This window comes from Lithobates pipiens, unplaced genomic scaffold (genome assembly GCF_037356315.1).
Source record: "Lithobates pipiens isolate NorthernLeopardFrog02 unplaced genomic scaffold, aLitPip1_a1.2 Scaffold_16, whole genome shotgun sequence".
In the NCBI taxonomy this organism is placed as follows: Eukaryota; Metazoa; Chordata; class Amphibia; order Anura; family Ranidae; genus Lithobates; species Lithobates pipiens.
The window spans coordinates 294,534,769-294,560,366 of record NW_027507748.1 but is presented as its reverse complement, the minus strand read 5'-3'; positions in this window follow the sequence as shown (position 1 = coordinate 294,560,366).

Below are 25,598 nucleotides of genomic sequence, written 5' to 3'. Positions count from 1 at the left end.
GGTTGATTGAGTGCATCGTTTTTCGAATGGAGTTAGTGGCCTAGAGCATTGAGAGTTCATGTTTAGAGACCGCAGGTAATGTGCAATTAATAGGTGGGTGGTCTATCTAAGTTGCTGGCGATGACCGGTGCGGGAACGAGTTTCCCTCTCTCGTAGAAGTGGTAAGCATTCAATCTGTCTTGTGGCCAGTTATCTGACAAAAATTCTGGAGACAAGCCGGGTGGGAAGTCTGGGTTGCATTTAATTGGGGTTAAGGGTCCCGGAGTCGATGAGATTTTCGTACGGGAACAGATCTGCTGGAAGCATTTTAGCGTAGGGCGTATGAGGGGGTGGAGGATGGTGGAGATTGCAACATGAGTTGGTTTCATCCAAGGTAAGGAGGCGAGTGGAAGGGGTGAGAAGGACGCTTGTAGAGAAACCCATTCTTTGTAGGGATCGCGAACATTCCAGTCAACAATTCTAGTTAAATGGACTGCTCTGTAGTAATTAAGTACGTCTGGAAAGCCCAGGCCTCCAAGGTGCTTAGGGCGTGATAGAGTCTTAAGGGAGATTCTAGGTTTTCGGTTCCCCCATAGGAACTTGAGGCAGATGGCATTATACGTTTTAAAGAATGTTTGAGGGACCTGTATAGGGACTGTTTGGAGAATATACAGCAAACGAGGCAGGACATTCATCTTGAGAACTGCAATTCTGCCGAACCAAGAGAGAGTTTGTTTGTTCCATCGTTCGAGGTCGGCCGTAAGATTGTGTAGGATGGGGAGATGGTTTTTAGTATATAAGTCGGCTATCTTCCTTGGAATTTGAGTACCCAGGTAGGTGATGGAGTCGTTCTTCCAGCGTATAGGGAAGTTTGTTTCACATTGCGTTTGGATAGTCTCTGGGAGGGAGATGTTCAGGGCATAAGATTTGGAAAAATTAATTTTAAGGTTGGAAATGGCCTGAAATTTTTTGAACTCTGATATAATGATTGGGATGGTGGTAATAGGTTCTGTGAGGAACATCAATATGTCGTCGGCAAATGCCGCGTACTTGCACTCTTTAAGTGGGGTGAGGACGCCCTTAATGTCGTTATTTAGGTTGAGGGTCTGGAGGAGGGGTTCTAGGGTTAGGATAAACAAGATCGGGGAGAGGGGGCAGCCTTGCCTTGCTCCGTTTTTGATGGGGAAGGCGTCTGACAGAGTGCCATTAACCCGCACCCGCGCGGTTGGGGTAGAGTATAGGGACATGATCATGGTCATCATGTGAGGGACAAGTCCCAGATTAAGGAGCACCGCTTCCATGTAGTCCCATGCCACTCTGTCAAACGCCTTCTCCGCGTCCAGATATAAGAAGAAGGCTTTCTGTTCAGATTGTGTTATCAGGTGGTGAATATTAATAGATTTTAGGGTGTTGTCCCTGGCTTCGCGCCCAGGGACGAAACCCACCTGGTCGGGGGAGATGAGGGTCGGGATGAATGGTAGGATTCTGTTGGCTAGTATCTTGGCAAATATTTTGATGTCCACATTGAGTAGGGAAATTGGTCTATAGCTGCTTCTGACTGTGGGGTCCTTGTCGGGTTTGGGTATAACGGTGATATGGGCTTCTAAGATACCGCGGGGGAGAGACTTTGATGTAGGGATGGAGTTAAAGGCCTTAAGAAAAGGTGTTTGAAGTGTCTCTGCGAATAATTTGTAGTAAGCAGAGGTCAGCCCGTCAGGTCCAGGGCTCTTGCCAGGTTTTAATTGTTTAACGGCTTGAAGCCATTCTGTCGTCAAGATTGGTGCTTCCAACGAGTGGAGGGTGTCAGAGGAAACTTTTTTAAGAGGAAGTTTGGAAAGATATGCTTGAAAGTCATTCAGACGTTTTTGGGGGTCTGGAGAATGTGGGCATTCGGAGTCGAGGTTGTAAAGGGAAGTGTAGTAACGTTCAAATTCCCGGGCTATATCTGCGTTCGTTTCAAGGGTGGAGCCAGCTGGGGAGTGGATATGGTGTATCGTTTGTTTGGCTTTCTTGGATCTCAGTGCACGTGCTAATAAGTGACCTGATTTGTTCCCATGTTTGTAAAAGAATTTCTGGGAGAGGGCAAAGGTTCTTCTCGTCTGGTAGCCTAGTATTTCTTGGATCTGGGTGCGAGTATCCATCAACTCAGTATGGGTGTCTACCGCTAGGGTTTTCTTGTGTTTTGTTTCAAGGGATCTGAGTTTCGTGAATAGGGCTGTCAGTGCGGCAGCTCTTTCTTTCTTGAGCGCAGCTGCAAGGGAGATAAATTTGCCTCTTATCACATATTTATGTGCCTCCCATTGTGTAAGAGGGGAAACGTCCGGTGTGTCATTGTCTAAGAAGTAGTGGGACAAACAGTCCCTAACTTCCTTTTCTCTAACCTCGTCTGTTAGGATACTTGCATCTAGTCTCCAGATGCTGGTTCGGTCAAGCAGTTCGGGGAAGGTGAAGAGGGCTGTGATGGGGTGATGATCAGAGATCGTCATAGGTTCCACAGAGGCCTTGGTTAAATGATGTAGATCCTGCTGGGAGACCATGAGGTAGTCAATACGAGAATACCTATTGTGGGGGGCAGAGAAAAAGGTGAAATCTTTGTCTCTGGGGTGAAGCGTTCGCCACGTATCATGTAGTAGTAATTCTTGGAGGCTTTTTTTGATTTGTTTGATTGCTCGAAACGTTAAGCTGGAAGTCCCTGAGGAAGTGTCTAGCAGAGGATCAAAGGGGGCGTTAAAATCACCACCAAGGATCAGCATCCCTTCAGCAAAAGAGCTCAGTTGGTTCATTACCCTCCGGAAAAAGGGTACTTGGGAGGTATTAGGACTGTATATGTTCGCTAGTGTAATCTTTCTATTTTTGAACGCTCCCTTGATAAGCAAGAATCTCCCGTTCTCATCTGCTAGGGTGTCTATAGTTTGGAAGTCAAAGTGCTTGGAGAGAAGTATGGAGACTCCTTTGCTTTTAGAAGTGGGGCACGTTGCGTGAAATTCCACAGGGAAGGCATGGTTGGATAATTTGGGGGTGGATTTAGAGCAGAAATGGGTTTTCTGAAGGAAGACTACATCCGCCTTCAGTTTCTGCATTGTTAACCGTGTTTGGTGACGTTTCTCCGGGGTGTTTAATCCCTTAGCATTTAGGGAAACAAGCTTCAAGGACAAGTTCGTGGAGCTTTGTATTGGAGGGGGCATTTTGTCGGAGATCAAAGGTGAGGGTCGCGTACAATGCTTCCGAGAGGGGGGGCCCCGGGGAAGGGGAGGGGCAGAGAGAAAAAGAGAAGATGAAGAGAAAAAAGGAGGGGGGAGAGGGAGGGGAGGGGGCTAGAAGGTGATAGGCGTAGGGGGGAGGTGGGTACCTAGAGAAGTGAATAGGGGGGGTAGAGGATGGGACCAGTGGTTGGGTTGAACCTGCCAACCCTCGGAATACCGAACAGGGCACCGGTCGGATCAACACTGACTACCAGCGTCTGTTGCGTGGGGGTGGTAGACGGGGTTGCACGAGACGTGAAGAGGCTCCGTCACAGCGAGACCTAAAGGTGTAAATGAAGGCAATTGGAAGTGTTACCGGGTATGGAGTCGAGAGAAAGTAACAAAGAGTAACAGAATAAGGGCACCGCGTCATGAGTTAGAGGGAGGAAACATACCGGACTAGCGGCCGGTAGTTTAGCACTAGGGCCCGGGGGCCAATGGATAAAAGTCAAGTTCAAGGCTAGGGGGGAACAGGGTATGTTCCAATCAAATGGCGATAACCTAAGGGGGGCAGGGTTGGGCACTCTTGTAGACCTAAGGAGGGTTACAAGGAGGGTAGCAGTCATGACCTGTAGGTGGAGGGCCAAAAGTAGTCCAGGTTACTTAGCACGGGGGCATCTGGGCCCCAGGGTCCGACAGGGTAGTGGAGAGGAAGGGCTAACTCGGGGGGATAACCTTATGGATAGTGAATTTAAATATGAGCGTAAGCCCTGTGCATGCCAAAAAGGTCAAAAACATCTAAACAGGTTGAGCTATGTGCAGGGAGGAGCTCCAGATTTAGGTACAGAGGTCAGGAGCAGTCCTGTCCATAGACAATCAAACAATTAAATTCAAAAACATAGGTTTGGAATGGCACAACAAAATGCTTTAACATTTGAAACAGAGGTGCGAACATACATAGGAAATAACAGTAAATGCTATACCTGGGAAACACTTGACATTTATACAAATATAAAGTGTAAATACATGCGTTATTCGGAGCCGGGAGTGAGGAGACAATTAACCCAATGGCGTATAGTGCATTCCTGATGGGGAGTTCTTTGCAGGCTAGCTGTCCCTACCCCTATTGTTAGGTATGCCGGTTCACCTATCCAATGCTCCAGCAGTACCGCTCTTGGAGATCCCCTCCCAGATGTCAGGGTCTGGTCTGCCCCTACTCTCTCTCCCTCTGCGCGGGCCCCCCTCATTGAATAAATCTAGCATGTAGGTCCCTCCCCTTCTTTCCTCGCATTACCATTCAGGTCCTCTAGCCCCGCCTATGGCATTTGAGAAAGTCACTAGGGCTTCCCGACTACTTTGTGTAATAGAGAGTACAAGCTTCATGTTATAGTGAACTGAACGGGGTGTCAAGTGTGAGCAAGCAATAGTGAAATAGTTGCTATTGCCCCGAAGGGCTAGAGGCCATTCTTACCAGACATCTCACTCCCGACTCTTTTGTAGATACCAATGTGGCATGAATCAGTCCATAGATGAGCTGCCAAGTCTACAAGAAAAAGAAAAAGAAAAAAAAAAGAAAAAAAAAGGTGGGGGGGGGGAGAGAGGGGAAGGGGAGGGTGGGGGATGGGGGGAGCCTGACGGGTAGGCTACAGCCTGGGTTAACCAAGTAGTGTCCATGGCAGTCCAAGGTGGGTCATGGGAGGTACACCAGGGAGGCAAAAGGTGGGTGGGGGTGGGTAAAGTCATCAGAGGCACCGTGGAGTACTCGTCAGTTTCTTTGAATATCGCTGGGGATTCCAGTTAGAGATATGGGGGGAGACATCAAGAGATAGTGCGGCAAGTCTCAAGCACAAAGTTTGTATAGGTAAGTAGAAGTGGGCATGTCCAGTCTGGGGCAAGAGAGGTCCTCACAGAGAGAGAGAGAGCACGGCGATCTGATTGGCGTGTGGAAGGGGGCATCAACTGGAATTGCTCAAGGGGTCGCACGGTGGGTAAGCGTCTCTAGTAGACGTTCACATCAAGCGGGTAGTATCTGCATACGTTGGTGTCCCCAGGTAAGGTTGGTATCTGTTTCAGCAAAGTGGCTGCAGAATGACAGCCGGCATTTGTAACAACTGGTGCCGTGCATTAGTTTGAGCTAGTGATCTGTTCTTTAGTTATGACGGGGCCTGCGGTTTGGCAGGTGATGCAGTGGGGCTACCATTTCTTGGTGGGGTCGCGTTCCTCTGAGGAGAGCGAGGGAGAGGAGGCTGGTGTGCATGTCTGCGGCGTCTTCCAATGGCGTAGTTGCCTGCTTCATCCACTCCTTCCATTGATGTTGCTCTGTGGAGCATAGGTAATCTGAAGTCGCTATACCAGTCAGGCAGGTCCACAATGGGCAGATCCAACGCAGTACAGAAGTGGTCGAGGTCCTCCGGGACTCTCAAATTTTCTGTGCGGCCCTGGTGGGAGACAGATAGGCAGAAAGGATACTTCCAACGATAAGGAATGGCTCTGTTCCTCAGTATTTCCAATAGTGGTCGGAGTTCCCTCCTGCGTTGGAGAGTGATGTTAGACAGGTCTTGGAATATTTTAATGTTCACTCCTCTGTAGATTCCTGTTGGTTCCTATCCCTGGCCTTGCGAAGGATTTCCTCTTTCAGAGGAAAATCTATCAGGCAGCAGACAACATCCCTCGGGGGGTCAGTGTCGCGGCCTCTGGGGCGTAGAGCTCTGTGGATACGTTCAAACACAATCGGGGTGTCCGGAGGTCTTTCGAGGAGGTCATTAAAGATATTGATCACCCTCTGAGTTAGGAGATCAGGATCTAATGTTTCTGGAATACCTCTCACTCGTAAATTCCAACGTCTCCCTCGGTTATCAAGATCCTCCATGTGCCTGTTAATGTCCCTTAGGTGAATAGCATGGGACTCAGTGAGTTGCTGCAGCTGACAGAGGGAGGAATCATGGCGGGCCTGTGCAGCTTCAATATCTTCCACCCGCAGTGTCATGGATTGGATATCCGTCCGAAGGTCTGAGATGGCTGCAGAGAGGGTGTGCTTAATGTCTCCCGCGACATTGCGCAAGTCCTCCAGGCTAATCGCAGGCTGATCTCGGGCGTCCGCATCTGGCCTGGTGCGGAGCGGGCTTCTACTGTGGGACCGCGGCTTACTCGAGGCCGCGGCTCAGGTGCTGCCAGTAGGCCGGGACCTGAATATTTCAGGAATTTGTCTATTTGGGAGAGTGTCAGGCTCCGGTGGCGCCCGGGGTCTCGCCGCTGACATAGTGTGGTTGTTTGGAGCTCAATTTAGGGGAGAAGGGCAATCGATTACTTGCCTGAGCTCATGTAGCAGGGTCTCTCGGACGGGAGCTCCGGGATCAGGCGGCCATCTCGGAACAGCGTCAAGCCACCCCCAAACACTTTTTATGCCAATAACTTGCATATTCGCCTTTAAAATTAGCGCTTTCGATTTTTCACGTTCGAGTCCCATAGACTTTAACGGTGTTCGTATGTTCGAACAAATTTTTTGCCTGTTCGCATGTTCTGGATGTGAGCCGAACAGAGGGGTGTTCGGCTCATCCCTAGTCACAGCATAGACTTTAATTTTATAACATCAACATTGTTGAAATATAAACAATAGTTATAAAAAAAAAATATCCTTCCATGTTGTTAGCACTGCCTGTTTGCTTGTCATCTCTTTCACAACTTCCTGGATCCCCTGCATGCTTTGCAGCTTCTCCTCTGCTGTTTACTGTCAATTTCTGAAGTCTATATTTCCCCTGGTACCTTGCTGTCTTGAGCTGTGTTTCCTGTAATGACTACTATTCTCAGAGCCTCTGTCATTCAAAAGGCAGGCTCTGAGAAATGCGTGACACAGCAGTGTCTATCAACAGGGTATAATGAGTATGTGTCAAAGAATTTAAGGAAGTAAATGTATGGGGATCCTCACAAAGGTAAGTTTACAACTTTCCAGATCATTTATAGTAATAAGAGTAGGCTAGAAATAAATAAAATACAATGTGTAAATGAGTATATAAATTTACATTTTGACCATAGATGGGCTTTAATTTAGGCAGAGAGGAAATCTTATGTTATGCTTAAAATGAAACCTTCTTCAAAATAAAATGTAATGGTAAGAGATTAAAGTTATTTAATGTAAATTTTTTAATAATAAAGATTATGAGCTCCACATTAGTGCTCACAATTTGCTTGGAGCCATTAGGAAGGATTTACTAAAACTTGGGAGTGCAAAATCTGGTGCAGCTGTGCATGGTAGCCAATCATGGTAGCTTCTAACTTCAACATGTCAAGTTAAACTTTGAAAAAATTCTGGAAGCTGATTGATTTCTATGCAGAGCTGCACCAGATATTGCAAACTCCAGCTTTAGTAAATCTCCTTCAAGTCTAAATTTGTATATGCATTGAGTAGAGTACATATAAAGCCCCGTACACACTATCAGATTGTCTGCTGAGTTTTTCCTTCAGATTTACCAAAACCATGTAGTAGAAGGGCCTGCCTGATTGCATACACATTGAAACTCCTAAGGTTTGACCTCATATTATATGGTTTTGGTAAATCTGAAGGAAAAACTCAGCAGACAATCTGATAGAGTGTACGGGGCTTAAGATTATATATGTAGCGCCGACTCCTGAAGAGCACGCGCTATGTTTTTGAAAGTTAACCCTTTCATGACTAAGCCTATTTTTGGAATTTGGTGTTTACAAGTTAAAATCCATATTTTTTGCTAGAAAATTATTTGGAACCCCCAAACATTATATATATTTTTTTAGCAGAGGCTCTAGAGAATAAAACGGCGATTGTTGCAATATTTTATGTCACACGGTATTTGCGCAGTGGTGTTTTAAACGCAACTTTTTGGGAAAAGGGACACTTTCATGAATAAAAAAAAAACAAAACAGTAAAATTAGCCCAATTTTTTTGCGAAATGTGAAAGATAATGTTACGCCGAGTAAATAGATACCAAACATGTCACACTTTATAATTGCGCGCACTTGTAGATTGACGACAAAGTACGGTACCTAAAAATCTCAATAGGCGACGCTTTAAAAATTTTTTACGGTTACCAGGTTAGCGTTACAGAGGAGGTCTACTGCTAGAATTATTGCTCTCGCTCTGACGATCGCGGCGATACCTCACATGTGTGATTTGAACACCGTTTACATACGCGGGCGCGACTTCCGTATGCGTTTTCTTTGCTTCGCGAGCTCGCGGGGACGGCGGGCGCTTTGAAATTTTTTTTATTTTTTTTTTATTTTTTTTATTTATTTTTAAATGACTAAATTGTTTAAAAAAAAAAAAAAAATTTGATCACTTTTATTGCTGTCACAAGGAATGTAAACATCCCTTGTGACAGTAATAGGTGGTGACAGGTACTCTTTATGGAGGGATCGGGGGTCTAAAAGACCCCCCACCCCTCCTTTACACTTCAATGTATTCAGATCGCCGAAAACGGCGATTCTGAATACCGGATATTTTTTTTAAACCGGCGCCATTGGCAGCCGAGTAAACGGGAAGTGACGTCATGACGTCGCTTCCATGTTTACGATGAGGAGACTGGAACGAAGCCGATTACGGCTTCGTTCCAGTTCCTCCCCAGCAGCCAGAGCCGACGGATCGCAAATCGGTGCTCCCGATCGAGCGGGAGCACCGGTAACAGCGGCGAGAGGCGGCGGGAGGGGGGGACGTCCCCTCCCGCTCCTCCGGCATAACAGCCGAGCGGCTTTTAGCTGCATCGGTTGTTATGCCTGGATAGCCAATCGCCTGCTGTAAAAAACGGTACCGGGATGATGCCTGCAGGTGCGGGCATCATCCCGGTATAACCCTCGGAAGCCGAGTACGCAGATGTGCGTACGCTCGGCGGGAAAGGGTTAAGGTTACACCTGAACTGCAGTTTGGTTTGGGTACAATTGTTCCAAATTTGGACCTCAGCATCAGTCGGACTGGGCACAAGGGGCACTGTCTCTTCTGGTGGGCAAGGAACTACAGTCTGGTTGGGCACTTTAAGTTTACTATTTCTCGGAGCCCGCCCAGTGGGAGTGTGACTCTTGCTGTGGTTTCTGGGAGAGGATACTTAAGATGCGGATGTCACGTGGTTTGGGGTTCCGGTCCAGAAGTACGTTCTGACTCCATGGTCCTGGTCCTCCTGACCAGCCCCCAGGAAGGATATGGCCTGGGGTGCGGATCCACCCGACTTGTTGTCTCTGGGCTGGCTAGCCCGAGGCAAGGAAACTAAAGAAGGATTCCAAGGTGGCCTGGTGCCGTCTCTGGTAGTTGGAGAGGCCCGGTAACTTCGTAGCTATCCAGGGGAGGACTCTTCAGAAAAAGGCCAACGTACAGGTTGGTTTCTTAGCAAGAGCCTGGTGGGGCTGAAGTACCTAAGTGAATCCAGTCTCGTGGGTATCACCAAGTTGCTGAAAGATCCAGGTATCACACGAGTGTTCCACAAGTTTTAGTTTCCTGTATGTTCTACAACAACGTTTGTGGCAGAGACTTGTTGATGGGTAAAGCACCTTGTTGGCTGCTAGGCCTTGTGAGAGAGGGACTATCCAACCTGAGTGAACATCCAGTTGTGAATGGCTATTCTCTGAATTTAGTCAAAGTAAGAAAGTCCTTCATCACTGACTTTGACACTAATGCCACGTACACACGATCAGACTATCTGGCGGACTTGGTGTGTGTGGGCTCCGGCGGACTTTTTTCCCCAAAGGTCCAGCAGACTTAGAAAGAAATTTGACTCAAAAATTGTCCGCCGGACTACAAGTCCAGTGGACAATCCAGCCGTCAGTGTGCTAGTCCGCCAGACTTTTGAAATGAACGGACTTGCCCACACATGGAGGAAAGTCCGTTAATTTTGAACGCGGCTCCAGGTAGATGGGACTAGCGAAGGAAGTTGCTAGCCCCGTCACCTGGTATGGACTTAAAGGGAAGCCCATATCAGACCCTTATCCGAGCACGCAGCCCGGCCGGTCAGGAAAGGGGGTGGGGACGAGCAAGCGCCCCCCCCCCCTCCTGAGAGCCGTACCAGGCCGCGTGTCCTCAACATGGAGGGGTGCTTTGGGTAAGGGGGGCCCTGCGGCCCCCACCCCAAAGCACCTTGTCCCCATGTTGATGAGGACAAGGGCCTCTTCCTGACAACCCTGGCCGTTGGTTGTTGGGGTCTGCAGGCGAGGGGCTTATCGGAATCCGGGAGCCCCCTTTAATAAGGGGGCCCCCAGATACCAGCCCCCCACCCTATGTGAATGAGCATGGGGTACAATGTACCCCTACCCATTCACCTGTGAAAAAAGTGTAAATAACACAAGGTTTTAAAATAATTTATTGCACATCTCCTTCCATCTTGGGGGGTTTCTCGTCGGACTCCTCCGCAATCTTCTGCTATCCCAGCTTTCTCCTTTGTCACCACCCGGGGGTCTTCTTCCGACTTTGGGGTCTTGTCCCCTTCTTCGGGGGTCTTGTCCCCCTCTTCGGTTCTTCTTGCTGGGCCTTCACTTTCTTCTTCCAGCTCTTTTACTAGTGGTAGCCGGTCTTCTGTCACTACCTCTTCTTCCAACTTTGGGGGCTTGTCCACCTCTTCGGAGGTCGTGTCCCCCTCTTCGGTTCTTCTTGCCGGGCCTCCGCTTTCTTCTTCCAGCTTAGCGGTGGCCCGGTCTTCTGTCGCCGCCTCTTCTTCTGACTTTGGGGGTCTTGTCCCCCTCTTCAGTTCTTCTTGCCGGCCTCCGCTTTCTTCTCCCAGCTCTTTTACTAGCAGTGACTGGTCTTCTGTCGCCGCCTCTTCCGACTTGGGGGTCTTGTCCCCCTCTTCGGGAGTCTTGTCCCCCTCTTCGGTTCTTCTTGCTGGGCCTCCGCTTTCTTCTCCCAACTCTTTTACTAGCGGTGGCCCGGTCTTCTGTCACCGCCGCCGCCTTCTCTTCTTCTTCCTTGAGATGTTGACTCAACGCTCTCTCTGGCCGCAATGACAGGAACGCGTTGTGCGGCGACTTATATAGGGACAATGGGTGGGGTCACCGGGTGATGTCCCCACCCCTTATGATGTCACAGTCCAGGAGGATGCTGGGACTGTGACATCATAAGGGACGGGACATCACCCAGTGACCCTGCCCATTGTCCCTATATAAGTCGCCGCACAATGTGCGGTGGCGGCAGTGACAGAAGACCAGGTCACTGCTAGTAAAAGAGCTATAGGAAGAAAGTGGAGGCCCGGCAAGAAGAACCTAAGAGGGGGACAAGACCCCAGAAGTCGGAAGAAGACCCCCGGGCGGCGACAAAGAAGAAAGCCGTGCTCCTCCGCTAGTAAAAGAGCTAGCAGCAGATAGCGGAGGAGTCCAGCGAGAAGACCCCCCAAGATGGAAGAAGACCCGCGGAGCTGTGCAATAAATTATTTTAAAACCTTGTGTAAAACCTTGTGTTGTGTTTTATTTACATTTTTTTCACCAGGTGAATGGGTAGGGGTACATTGTACCCCATACTCATTCACATAGGGTGGGGGGGCAGTATCTGGGGGCCGTATTTCGATAAGCCCCCCGCCCGCAGACCCCGACAACCAGGGTTCTCGGGAAGAGGCCCTTGTCCACATCAACATGGGGACAAGGTGCTTTGGGGTGGGGGCCGCAGGGCCCCCCTTCCCCAAAGCACCCCCCCTGTTGAGGGCATGTGGCCTAGTATTGCTCAGGAAGGGGGGTGCTTGCTCATCCCCACCCCCTTTTCTGACTGCATGCTCAGATAAGGGTCTGATATGGACTTTGGGGGGGACCCCCATGCCGTTTTTTCGGCGTAGGGGCTTCCCCTTTAAGCCCATACCAGGTGACGGGGCCGACAACGTGTCAATCTCGCCCCATGGAGGCGGCGACATTGACCTCCTTCGCTAGTCCCGTCTACCTGGAGTCGCGTTTAAAATGAACAAACTTTCCTCCTTGTGTTGGCAAGTCCGTTCCGCCGGATTGTCCGTCGAGCTTAGCCCCCCATAAAAGTCCGGTTGTGTGTGGGCAGGTCCGTCATTCGGAAAGTCCGGTGGACCTCAGCTGCAAAGTCCGGCAGGTGTTCCGCCAGACCTGGTCCACCGTACTAAGTCCGCCAGATAGTCCGAATGTGTGTACGTGGCATAAGCCCTTGTACACACGGTCGGAGAATCCGTCGGAATGTGTCCTATCGGACCGTGTCGTCGGATAATCCGACTGTGTGTGGTATGCATCGGACTGATTCCGTCTGAATATCCGTCGGACCCAATTTTCCAACATGTTGGAAATATTTCCCGACCAACTGGGCCGATCGGACATACTCCGATCATGTGTAGAGAATTTTGATCGGACCAAGTGCCACGCATGCTCAGATCAAATTCCTACATCAAAGCTATTGGCTACTAGCCTGAATGTAGTCCCATCGTAACGAAATTACGTCATCACGTTCTGAAAGATCGAATTTTTCGCCAACTTTGTCCGACCGTGTGTATGCAGTTTCCGACAAGATCCGATGGACAAAATCCGACGGGCAAAATCCGACGGATTTGGTTGTGGAAATCTCCGACCGTGTGTACAGGGGCTAAGAGTACCTGAACTTACTTCCTAACTCTCTGATCCTATTTTAAGAGACTGTTCGTTGTCTACGTTTTTGCAAATAAAAATCCCTTTATGCGGATCTGTCGTCGGTCACCAAAGTCACTGGGCCATCTACCACAGGAAACCCCTAGACACAAATCGAGGAGAAGAAGGTAACGGTAAGCCCAATCAAACCAGCAGCTCCTTCAGGGGTCAGTGCTACATATGATAAAGTTGGCCCCTAGCACAGCAATTTGTTTTTTGACCCCCCCCACATCATTTTTTTTTAGCTGTACTGTAACAATGTGATCCTTCTGCAGTAAAATGTCTCGGCAGTATTGTCACTCCGGGTAGTTTTAATTGAACATAAGTAAAGTATATCCAAATTAAAGGGTAACCCATAAAGCATTAAGGGGATGCCCCTACACAGCATCAGTGCACCTGTTGATATTATCTTTTTTGAGCAAGTACAAATATTCTAAACTAAATTGTATTGTCCTATACAGGGCTTTATTTTTCTGCCTATATTTACCAAATGTGTGATAATTCAAAGTGCGTATAAATGAGGTTCAATATGTGTTTTGCCAGGGGACACTGCATAAGGAAGCATGTGATGAATCCTACTTAATATTAAACAAGAACATCAAATGGTGATTTGATTGAGAGAAAAGAAGCATATATGCAATTTCCTTTGAATGCATAAATAATTAGAACTACAGACATTTAAAAACATTCATAGGGTCATAACAATAACCAAGGGCAGTGCGTGCTTGCAGAATACAAATTTACCTAATGTTCATTTGCATATTTTTTTGTATACACAATAGAAACAGCACAACAGACGAAATAACTGCTGTTGTGTATAAATATTTTCAATCTTTGCTGTAAACATTAGTTAGCAGGTTCACAAATCAACCTGTAATTTTTTCTTGATTAATTAGTGGAAAAAGTGGAAAATATACATTTTTCTAATCATAAAGTTTTTTCCAATCATACAGTTAATGAATTATGATTTCATGGATTTATTAACCACTTCAATACCAGGCACTTTCGCCCCTTCCTGCCCAGGACAATTTTGAGCTTTCAGTGCTGTCGCGCTTTGAATGACAATTGTGCAGTCATACAACACTGTACCCAAACTAAATTTTTATCATTTTCTTCCATTTTCTTTTGGTGGTATTTTATCACCTGAGGTTTTTATTTTTTGCTAAACAAACTAAAAAAGACTGACATTTAAAAAAAAAAAAGCTTTTCTTTGTTTCTGCTATAAAATGTTGTTTTCTCCTTCACTGACAGGCACTGATGAGGTGGCACTGATGAGTTGCCACTGATAAGGTGGCACTGATGAAGAGGCACTGATATATAGAATGGATGGGCACTGATATGCAGCACTGATGAGCACCAATAGTTGGCACTGATATGCATCAGTGATGTGCATAGATGGGCACTGACCGGCAGCACTGTTAGGTGGCACTGATTGCCACTGACAGGTAGCATTGATGGACAGTAATAGATATCACTGATGGGCAGCACTGATTGAGCAGGCACTGACAGGTGTTAATGCTGGGCAATAATTGGGAATGTGATGGACACTGATTGGCACTATGGGGGGCACTGATTTGCACTGTGGTGGGCACTGATTGGCACTTTATTGGGCACTAGCAGGGGGTTATGATGGGGCACTGACTGGGCACAGATTGGCAGCTTATGGGTACATTTGATGGGGGCTGTGCTGATAATCCATGTGCTCATTATCAGCACAGACCCCCCCTCTGACAGGGAGAGTCGCCGATCTTCTCTCCATGTCAGTGCGAACTGAGGAATGCCATTTACCGGCGCTTCCTGGTTTACAGGATGATCAGCTGTGATTGGTCACAGCTGATCATGTGTTAAGAAGCCTCTGTCAGAGGCTTCTTATCACGATCGGAGATGCGGCTTGTCAGACTGACACACCGCACTTGCAATCGCCACGCTGCATGCCCCCATGGGCAGGCACGCGCCAGCATGTTATCCTGATATGATGTCCAGTCAGGATAACAGGGGGGAGGGAGGGGCGGAGCTGCTGGGAGAGATGGTTGCTGTCTCGTAGAGCGGATCCAATGCTGCCGCTGCTATAGCTGATACTAATGGTTTGAAGGCTTAGAAAGACTTAGAAAAGCTCATATCAGTCATTAACCAGGAAGACGAGGGAGCCGTTTTATGCGTTGCCATACCTGTTACATCCGACTGATTGCGAAACTTGCAGTGGACGCTCGTACCCTCCGGAGCCATACCATTGAGGTTCCGGCGGGAGGGGGAGCGAGGGAAGCCCGAGGAAATCCGAGTCGGACCGAGGGGGTCCGAGTTAGCCCGAGTCAACCAGAGACAACCTGTGGAGCGCCGTGGAGCGAGACGCAGCCGAGGAGGTGGAGGAGGTCCGGCGTGAGCAGCGGTGTGTGGGCGGAAGCCAGCCGCCGACGCTATCGGCCGTTTGACCGTCCACACGGCGGCGGTCCCGGAGGATCCAGGCGGATATCGGGAAGGGTCTCGAGGGGGGCTGTGGAGAACTGCGGAGAGCCCCGTTTGAGAGGCAGGGAGCTAGAGACACTGAAGAGCCTCGGGGAACCCCAGGATTGACTAGAGTGCCAGAGGAACGTGAAGGTAATCTGCTTCTTTTCCCTATGCTTGAGTGACAACAGAAGCAAAAGAAAAACCTGCAGCGAGGAACCAGAGATGGATGTAAGATGTAACAACAGTATTAAATATTAAACAAGAAGTAAAGTAAATTAAGGACTGTGTGAACTGTGAACTGCACTTATATTTAAAAACCAAAGTAAATATAATCTAGATCTGCTGGTTCAAGGATACGATTAAGGTTTTAAGATATGGCGGCCTAATTAATGAATATAAGGTCCAAACAAACAAACAAGGAAAAAGGTTTGATTGACATAACTATGGAATCTCATGGACTGTTTTATTATGAATATATACATAAAGATGCTATCTTGATGCGGTTGAGATATAGTCGCTTTTTGAAAGATTACCAAAAATTAAGATAAAGCTATTGCTGAAATATACTACAATCTCCTTAAAGGGATCATAACGGTTCTTAGCAGAAGGTAGAAAAGCCCAGGAAAGTTAAAGTTATGGCACCAAAGAAAGGGAAATAAAACACCCCAAAGCCAAAAAAATAAAAGGGATAAAAAAGAAGGTGGAAATAAAGGATCCATAGGGGCCCAAGCTACCCAAACAACGGATATTAAGGAATTTTTTCAGCAAATGCACCCACAGATAGAGGTACAGGATCAATCTCAATCCCCCCAACAATTATTAAAAACATTGCATACATCGCATACAATAAGATCACTACAAATATCGCAGGAATTATTAGAAATGGCAGAAACATCAACATCTTTGGGAATATCAGGAGAGGAAACTACAAGTCAGCCTAGGAATAGTTCACCAATTGAGATAACAGGATTATTAACAGAACAAAAAGAGGGAGATAATGAAAGTTGGGACATAAGAACATATATTCGCTCCCTTCCTACCCGGTCGGATATGGATCAATATATACACAGGTTGGAGGACTCCTATAAAACCGAGATCCAGGAGATTAAAGTTTCCACTCAAAGAACACAGGAAACAATAGGGAAACTGGATGAAAGAATGTTTAATATGGAGCAAGAGGTGGCTCAATTAAAAGAAAGAATACAGGAACAAGGAAAAGATTTAATACAAGCTAGAATTGCTATAGATGAACAGGAAAACAGAAGCAGAAGAAGCAATATAAGGATTAGAGGTTTGAGTGAAAATGTGAACTCAAAAGACTTGATTTCGGTGATACAAGGGGTTTTCCAAGGTCTGGGTGGGGACCTGTCTTTAGAAGAGCTGATGATTGATCGAGCGCATAGAGTAGCTGGAGCAAGAAGGATAGAGCCTGGAGAGGCTAGAGACGTTATCTGTAGGATGCATTACGCACGAACAAAAGATAAAATAATGATGGCAGCAAGACCAAAAAAATATATAGAATATGAGGGAAAACAACTGATATTTTTTCAGGATATCTCCAAATACACCTTGGACAGAAGAAGAGCATTAAAACCCCTGTTGGAACAACTTAGAAAAAGGAACTTGCAATATAGATGGAAATATCCATTTCAACTGCAGGTTCAATATGAAGGGTTGATAGCTACCTACAGGAACCCAGAAGATCTATCCGAATTTGTAAAAATTCTTGGTCTCCCCCTAATAGACTTACCAGACTGGCCAAAATTAAATAGAAAATCAGCAACAAGAATATAAGAACTTGTGGAATTGGGTAGGGGGAGGGAGGGGAAGGGGGGGCGGGGGCGGGGAGACTGATTAGGATGTAAAATTTTTTTTTTTTTGTGTGGAATTATATACACGTAATTAAAAGGGTAATGATATGGGGAGAGGGGAGGGAGAAGGTACTCACACGTATAAGTACATATATAGAAGTATGTATGTATGCGTTTTTTTTTTTTTTTTTGTCACGCAATATGGTAAACAAACACAGTAAAGATATAATGAGTGAATAGGGGAAAACGGGTTTTTTTTTTTTTTGTGTGTGGAATTATATACACGAAATTAAAAGGGTAATGATATGGGGGGAGGGGAGGGAGAAAGGTACTCACACGTATAAGTACATATATAGATGTATGTATGTATGCGTTTTTTTTTTTTTTCACGAAATATGGTAAACAAACACAGTTAAGATCGAATGAGTAAATATGGGAAAACGGGGGATTTTTTTTTTTTTTTGTCACGTAATATGGCAAACAAATACAGTAAAGATGTAATGAGTGAATATGGGAAAACGGGGTTTTTTTTTTTTTTCTTCACGTAATATGGTAAATAAATACAGTAAAGATATAATGACTGAATATGGGAAAACGGGGGATCCTTTTTTTTTTTTTTTGTCACGTAATATGGTAAACAAACACAGTAAAGATATAATGACTGAATATTGGAAAACGGGGAGAGGGAGAGAGGAGAAGGAAAGAGAAAGAAAAAAAAAAGGGAAAACATTTATTTTTTTTTTTTTTTTTTTTACACACAAGTATAATTATTAAATGGAATAAATGATTGTAGGGGGTTGCAAAAGGGTGGGGTGTTTGGGGCTTTTTTTTTTCTCTCTTCCTCTCCCTCCCTCCCCACGACCCATCCGTATGCCCTCTTTGTATCCTATTTTTCCCGACTATGACAGGGGCTCCGGGGAAGGAAAGAGAAATTTTTTTTTTTTTTTTCCTTTCCTTTCTGGGGTCACGGATAAGAAGGGAAAAAACGAAGAAGCCTAATGATATGTAGTAAGATATGAGCTTTCAACACTAGAAGTAATAATAGTAGATGAAGATAAGAAAAGATAGGCAGCAATGGAAAAACTGACGAATAGCCAATCTAAACCAGCGGTTCCGACTGCCCCCCTCTTAATAGGGACCTTACTGGTTAAGTAAGTTAGACTTTTTTTTAAGTCATTATAGGGTAGTGTAAGTGTAGGAAAGAGTGGAGTAAGTGGCGAGTCGATTAGTAGAAGTGTTAGGACTGAGTGAAAGTAACGTGTAACTTAATTTTTTTTTTTTTTTGGGGGGTTTTGTTTGTTTTTTTTGTTTTTTTTTTCCTTTTTGGCTTTTTCTTCCCTCTTCTTCCGTTACCTTGTGAGATCCCTCGTAGATTAAGGGATAACTCATCCCCTCCAGAAATTTTAACATGGAGGGGTTAAAAATCTGCTCTTTTAACGCAAGAGGCCTTAACTCCCCCTCAAAAAGAAGTCAAATTCTAAACTTCTTCCATAAACGAAAGGTAAATATAATCCTTTTCCAGGAAACGCATTTTCGTTCAGAGCATATTCCGAAATTAACTAATAAGTACTATGTCAATTGGATTCATGATACATTTCCATATTCCAAGTCAAGAGGGGTATCAATAGCGTTCCATAGAGATACGTTATATCAAATAATTCAGGAGCACAAAGGGAAAGGACGGAAGATCTTTGGCTGTAAAGTTAAAATTATTTGGCAAGATGTTTACAATCGTTAATCTCTATTTACCAAATTATGAACAAATTGAGACAGGGATAAAAATTTTAAGGAACGTAATGGATAGTGTAGAAGGAACAACAATAATTGGCGGAGACTTAAACTTCATAATGGATATGAAAATAGATACTACTAATACCCACCCCCAGAGGAGAAATAAACAACTAAAAGAATTTAAAGAATTACTAGATGAATATCAATTGATTGATATATGGAGAGTACAACACCTAAAAGAAAAGAACTACACATATCATTCTAATATTCATGATTCCTATCATAGAATAGATTACTTCTTCCTGAGTCAATCTGGATTATTGATGACTCCAACAACAGATATAGGAGGATTTTTATGGTCAGATCATGCACCAATATATCTGGAATTAAAAATAATGGAAAATAAAAAAACAAGGGGGAGGTGGAGCCTTAACGATAATTTACTTAAAGATAGAAAGTGTGAGGAAGACATACAGCGAGCGATAAAGGAATTCCAGTTAATTCATGATAGAGATAGCACCTCATCTCCTATACAATGGGAAACTTTAAAATGCGTATTGAGGGGACTGTTCATCAAGCACGGATGTAGGATAAAAAGGGAAAAAGAACAAAAAAAAGACCAATTATTGTTGGAAATCGGGATATTGGAAGGAAAACATAAACAGAGTTTAAAGTCAGATGATAACATACATTTAAAAGACAAAAGAATTGAACTACAGGCCATGCTTGATGAAGAGTCCCTTCGTTCAAGAGATAAGAATAGAACACAATGGTACTATTATGGTAATAAAACGTGAAAACTACTTGCAAGAACATTAAGAGGACAACAATCCACGACATCTATAGTAAAGATCTTAAAAGTAAACGGGGAAATAACATATGATCCAACCGAAATTGTAAAAACATTTCAAGAATATTATGATAAATTATATAATATAGAACTACAACAGGAAAATAAAAAAGAGGAAAGGGCGGAAAAAATTAGAAAATATATTAACGAAACAGCGTTACCAAGATTTCCTAGAGAAATAATTGAGAAAATGGAAGAAGAAATTACAACAGAGGAGATCCAACAGGCAATCGCCGAACTGGCCCTGGGAAAGAGCCCAGGACCAGACGGTTATACAACAAGGTTCTATAAACGGTTTCAAGATCTAATCATACCCATACTTAAAAAAACATATAACTCTATAACGAAAACGCAGACCTTCGCACCACAGAGTACAGAAGCTCACATTATATTAATCCCAAAACCAGAAAAAGATCACACATTAAGTAAAAATTTCCGCCCTATTTCACTAACAAACATAGATATTAGATTATATTCAAAAATTATTTCTAACAGATTAACCCCTATTTTGCCAGAATATATAAAGTTGGACCAAACGGGTTTTACAAAGGGGCGGGAAACTAGGGATAATATAATGAAGACCTGTACTCTGTTGGAATATGCCCAGAGGGCCGCCATCCCGGCCTGTTTATTAACTATAGACGCTGAGAAAGCTTTTGATAGGGTGGGATAGCGGTTCTTAGAGGAGGCACTAATACAGTTAGGATTAGGCCCAAAAATGATAGGTTGGATTATGGCATTATATGCCAATTCAAGAGCCAAGGTAAGAATAAACGGAATACTTTCAGAATACATAAAGATATCGAATGGCACCCGTCAAGGCTGCCCCCTATCCCCTTTACTATATATAATAGTGATGGAACATCTAATTAATGCAATTCGGAAAAATAAAGATATACAAGGGATCAAAATCAAGGATAAAGACTATAAATTGGCCGTATATGCGGACGATCTATTATTGTACATAACAAACCCAATCATAACAATTCCTAATATAATAAAAGAATTAGATCAATTCGGGGGAATTAAGCAATTTTAAGGTAAACTATGAGAAATCAGAAATGATGAACATCACAATAAAAGAAGAAACACAGATACTCTTGCAGGAGGATTTTCCGTTTAGATGGCAAAAAGAGGCAATCAAGTACTTGGGAGTTATGATTCCGAAGGATTTGAAACAAATACAAGAATTAAACCATAATACGATTATACGTAAAATAATAAAACAAATGCAAAAATACGAAAAAATAACATATTCATGGCTGGGTAGAATAAATATAGTAAAAATGGAGATACTGCCAAAGATATTATATGTATTCCAAACATTGCCTATTGTTCCATCTAGGAAGATAATGATAGATTTAAGGAAAGCTATAAATAGCTTTGTATGGGCAAAAAAAAACTGCCGAATAAAAAGAGAAACATTAACCAGAACAAAAGAAGATGGAGGGCTGGCATTGCCCGATTTTGCAAAATATATGCAAGCTGCATCATTGGTTAGAATTATAAATTGGCAACATGATAAAGAAAAAAAACAATGGGTAACGTTGGAAGAGGTAATTACGGGAATACAACTTAAATTTTTACCTTGGATAAAACCTGAATTAAGAACAAAAAAAAAGGAAATGCCAATTTTCGTGAGAGCTACTCTAAAAATTTGGGACGCAATGCTGAAAAAGGGAAAGCTAGTCTCCAGAATTGGACCGTTGACTCCATTGATGTCCAACCCAGAATTTAAGCCAGCTTTGGAAGGGGCAAGATATTTAAATTGGAACAAGATGGAGAATGTAAGACTAGTACAGATTCTGGTGGATGGAAAAATGCCAAGTTTAATTGATCTTGGATTGGAAGTTAAAAATGACTGGTTGCAACATTATCAATTAGAAAAATTTATTGAGTTAAATAAAAATTTAATAATTAGACCATTAACTAAATTTGAACAGATAATATTAAAGGAGCAAAACCATAAGAATAAGCTATCTAAAATATATGAATTGCTGCTACCTACGGGGGATATTAGAGACCTAATAGAAATTAGAAAATGGGAGGAAGAATTAGGAGAGACAATTACAGAAAAAGAATGGAAAAAAGTTTTAGGGACAATACATAAAACCTCAACGGCATTAAAACATCAAGAAAGAAATTATAAAGTGGCACTGAGATGGTATTGGAGCCCAATTGCACTAAAAATAGTAAATGAAGGAAATACAGATAAGTGCTGGAGGTGTGGGATAGAAAAAGGAACACTGGAACATATTTGGTATAGATGTATAAAAGTGAGAAATTTTTGGTTAAAATTGTTTGAGATATACCAAAAAGTGACTGGAAAAGAATTAATCCCAGACGTAAAGGTAGCATTATTTTCTCTTACGACAGATACATTGGATAGTATGAAAAATGGGATAATTCAACATATGACAACAGCAGCTAGAACAATAATAGCACGTAAATGGAAAGAAACAACTAGTCCAACAATATCAGAATGGATATGCGAAATGAACGAGATGTGTTTTATGGAAAAACAAATAAGAGAAGAAGGCTATGTAAAAAGCCAGATACCAATGGTGTGGAAGAAATGGGAAGAGTTTCGGTCCTCAAAAGGAATGGTAGAATATTTATAATTTAAAGAAAGGGGGGGGGGAGGGAGAGGAGGGGGGAAGGGAGGGAGAAAAGGAGGTTTGTCGTTTCCTTTTTTTATTTTTTTTATTTTTTTTATTTTTTTGGTATTAAATGAAGAGTAAAATGATTGTGTTTTGTGTATAATGTTTTATGATGATGTTGTAAATGGATATGTATGGTTAATGTTTATTATAAAAATAATAAAGAGAAGATTTGAAACAGTCAGGATAACAGAACCACTTCCCGGACGTCAATCTATTATAGGCCGGATGGGAAGTGGTTAATGGTGTTGTTCTCCTCACATCAGACAGATGACAGATCAAAAAGATAGCTAAAAATTAGCAAATCAGCTATTCTATTAATTTTTACAATTTCACCTATAAAGTCTCATATCTCTTCCCTCTCCCTACTGTTTACGTTTAGGGTTGTTGGTGACATATATTGATCTGATCTTGACCACATATTTACCATATTCTATTAATGTGTTCCTCAATACCGGCAGAGAAATACAGACAAATATTTATCCATCATGCCATACCATCAGGGAGGCGTTGACTGGTCCCAAATTTATTCTGCAGACCCTAAAGACCGCAAACATACAGCCAATGTTGTCAAGCACTATCTTCAGTGTAAAGGAGCCCTGGAAGTGATGGTTTGGCCCCCACAGAGTCCTGATTGCAATTTTATTGAGTCTGTCTGGAATTACATGAAGAGATAGAAGGATTTAGGGCAGCCTACATCCACAGAAGATATGTTAGTTATCCAAGATGTTTGGAACAACCTACCTGTTGAGTTCCTTCGAAAACTGTGTGAACAAGTACTGTGTGTTCCTAGAATACTTGATGCTGGCTTCAAGTCAAAAGGTAGTTATATTAAATATTGATTTGATTTGAATTTCTCTTCTGTTTATTTACTTTCCATTTTGTCAATGAATAAAAATAAACTATTAACACTTCTATTTCTGAAAGCATTCTTAATTTACGGCATCATTTCCCCACCTGCCTAAACCTCAGTATAATATATAATTTATATACTGTATATAATATGCATACATACATACATACAGGGTCGTTTTTAAGGCAGGGCAAAAGGGGCAGCTGCCCTGGGCCCTGTCATTGTTGTGGGGCCCAAAGCAGCTGCCTCATATTTGCCAACTATCCTGGTTTAAATTCCCTTGTCCCTTGAGGTTTTAGTCCTGTGCTCTGTCCTGATATCTCAATGTGAAGTGCTGCTACTAATGCTGCCCAGCTCTGCCTTATTGTTGTGTACAGATGACATGCAGACCCTGTGTTTACATGTAAATTACCGGCATTCATATGTAAATAAATTGATATGTATATCATGCCCCCCTGAGGTCATATCCACAGTAATCTCTAGCAACTAAACAACAAACAGAAATCATGTGCTCTAACCTCTTGCAACTAATCAGTGAGCTGTAATGTGTGCTGTAACCTCTAGCAACCAGTCAGTGAGTGGTAATGATACTCTGTAACCTCTGGCAACCAATCGCAATAGCTGCCTGATCTGATTCAGTAAACAGATTTTGAGTCTAGGTGCTATTTATTGTATGTCTCAGAGCAGGTGGCGAACGAAACTACATGGGGGGCAAGAAAAGTTTTGCCCAGGGTCCAATCAATATTAAAGACGGCCCTGCATACACATGCGCACATACTTGTTCAAGCACATATACAAGGTGAGGAATCAAGTTGAAATTCCATTATGTAGTCATGTCAATAGTCAAGTTCATGTGGTCAGTGGGAAAACAGAGTTTCCTGTCTATAGAAGAACCAAGGGCAAGGCAGGGCATTGTGTGTGCGTGTGATACCTGATGAGGGAGACCTGGTGTGGTGACAACACTATTTCTAAGCCCAAACACTCTGCTTTACCTCACAATGGTGATGTCTAGGGATGGCTGAGTAGAGGGGGAGGTGGGTAAATTCAGGCACATGGCAGCTCTGCTGCTGGAGGTGGGCAGGGCATGGGACTGAGCCACATCAGCTCACTTTCCTGATAAGAACAATGAACTAGGAGAGGGGTGTCATGCGGTGAGACCAGGCACCATGCCAGCTGCATGTAAAATATGCCATGTGGTGCATTAGAATGCTGCAAGTAAATCCATATCCTGTATCACATTTATACATTGTCCATAGATCACACATACTGTAGATAGCTCACATTACCCAAGGATCACACATATACAATGTCATGGGTCATACAAGGAAAGAAATATTGTGTTCCATTAGCTTCTTCCTCAGTCAAAGTAACTGGGGAAAGTGACAGCCAAATTGAAATTGACATAATGAATGTCAAGGGGAAAAAAATGAATAAACATTTGCCTGCTCTCCCTCCATTGCACCCACTGACACCTACCATGCTGGTCCCAGGTCAGTAAGTGATGACACACTACACATTGCTTCCATGTTAATTTTCCAGAGGGGAGATCTGCAAATGGATTTTCTCTGGTCTCCCTCAGTCACACCCGCCCACACCCACCATATTGGTCCTAGGTAAAGTATGGTCATAAGTATGTCATGTAAAGTATAGCATAAAGAGTGCAGTGCTCAGTTAGATGTTATATATATAGCCCTACATATAGCATGCAATGGTCAGGAGTATGAAGAGTACAACAAATGTATATATAATGCAGGGCTCAGGTCAGGAGTGTGTATCGCACAGGGCCATGGCCTCAGGAGTATATATTGCATAGACTGCAAGGCTCATGAATGTGTGCCACACAGACCACAGGGCTCAGGAGTAAGTAACATACAGATTGCAACCAAAAATAACATTCCACCCAAATCCTCCCAGTACAGAGCTCTCACCCCAAACCCCCAAAGTACAGAATTCCCTCCCACCCCTCCGAAATCCCCCCCCCCTAAGTTCAGAGTTTTGCCCGACTCTTTCCAATCACCTAACCTAAAATACAGCAGCAGTCTATTATGAGGGGAAGACTTCCACTTGGCTAGATCAAAGCTGAGGAGGAGCCTAGGAGCCTAGGAGAGCCCTCTCTCAATTCTGAAGTGTCACTGGGTCTAAGGTCTGCCAGCAGATGAATCTGCTGTTGCAGTATGTTTAGTAATGGTGCCGCAGCATCAAAACTGCTATCCCTTTAAAAATCAAACCATTTTTCATCATCTTATAACATACATCAAATAAACTGCCTGCACTGACTGAATATAGAGTCTACACTGAATATCTAGTCTATGCTAAATGCAGAGTATATATATATATATATATATATATATATATATATATATCAAATACACTGCCAGTAACTAACCTGTCTGCCTATGCTAGCTCAATCTATCACCATCCACACACTATACATGACCGCTATGTAAGCAGCCTTATATAGTTTGGGGCGTGGACCCTGCCTGGCTCTCTCAGCACCGTGTTCGGTGTGAAACA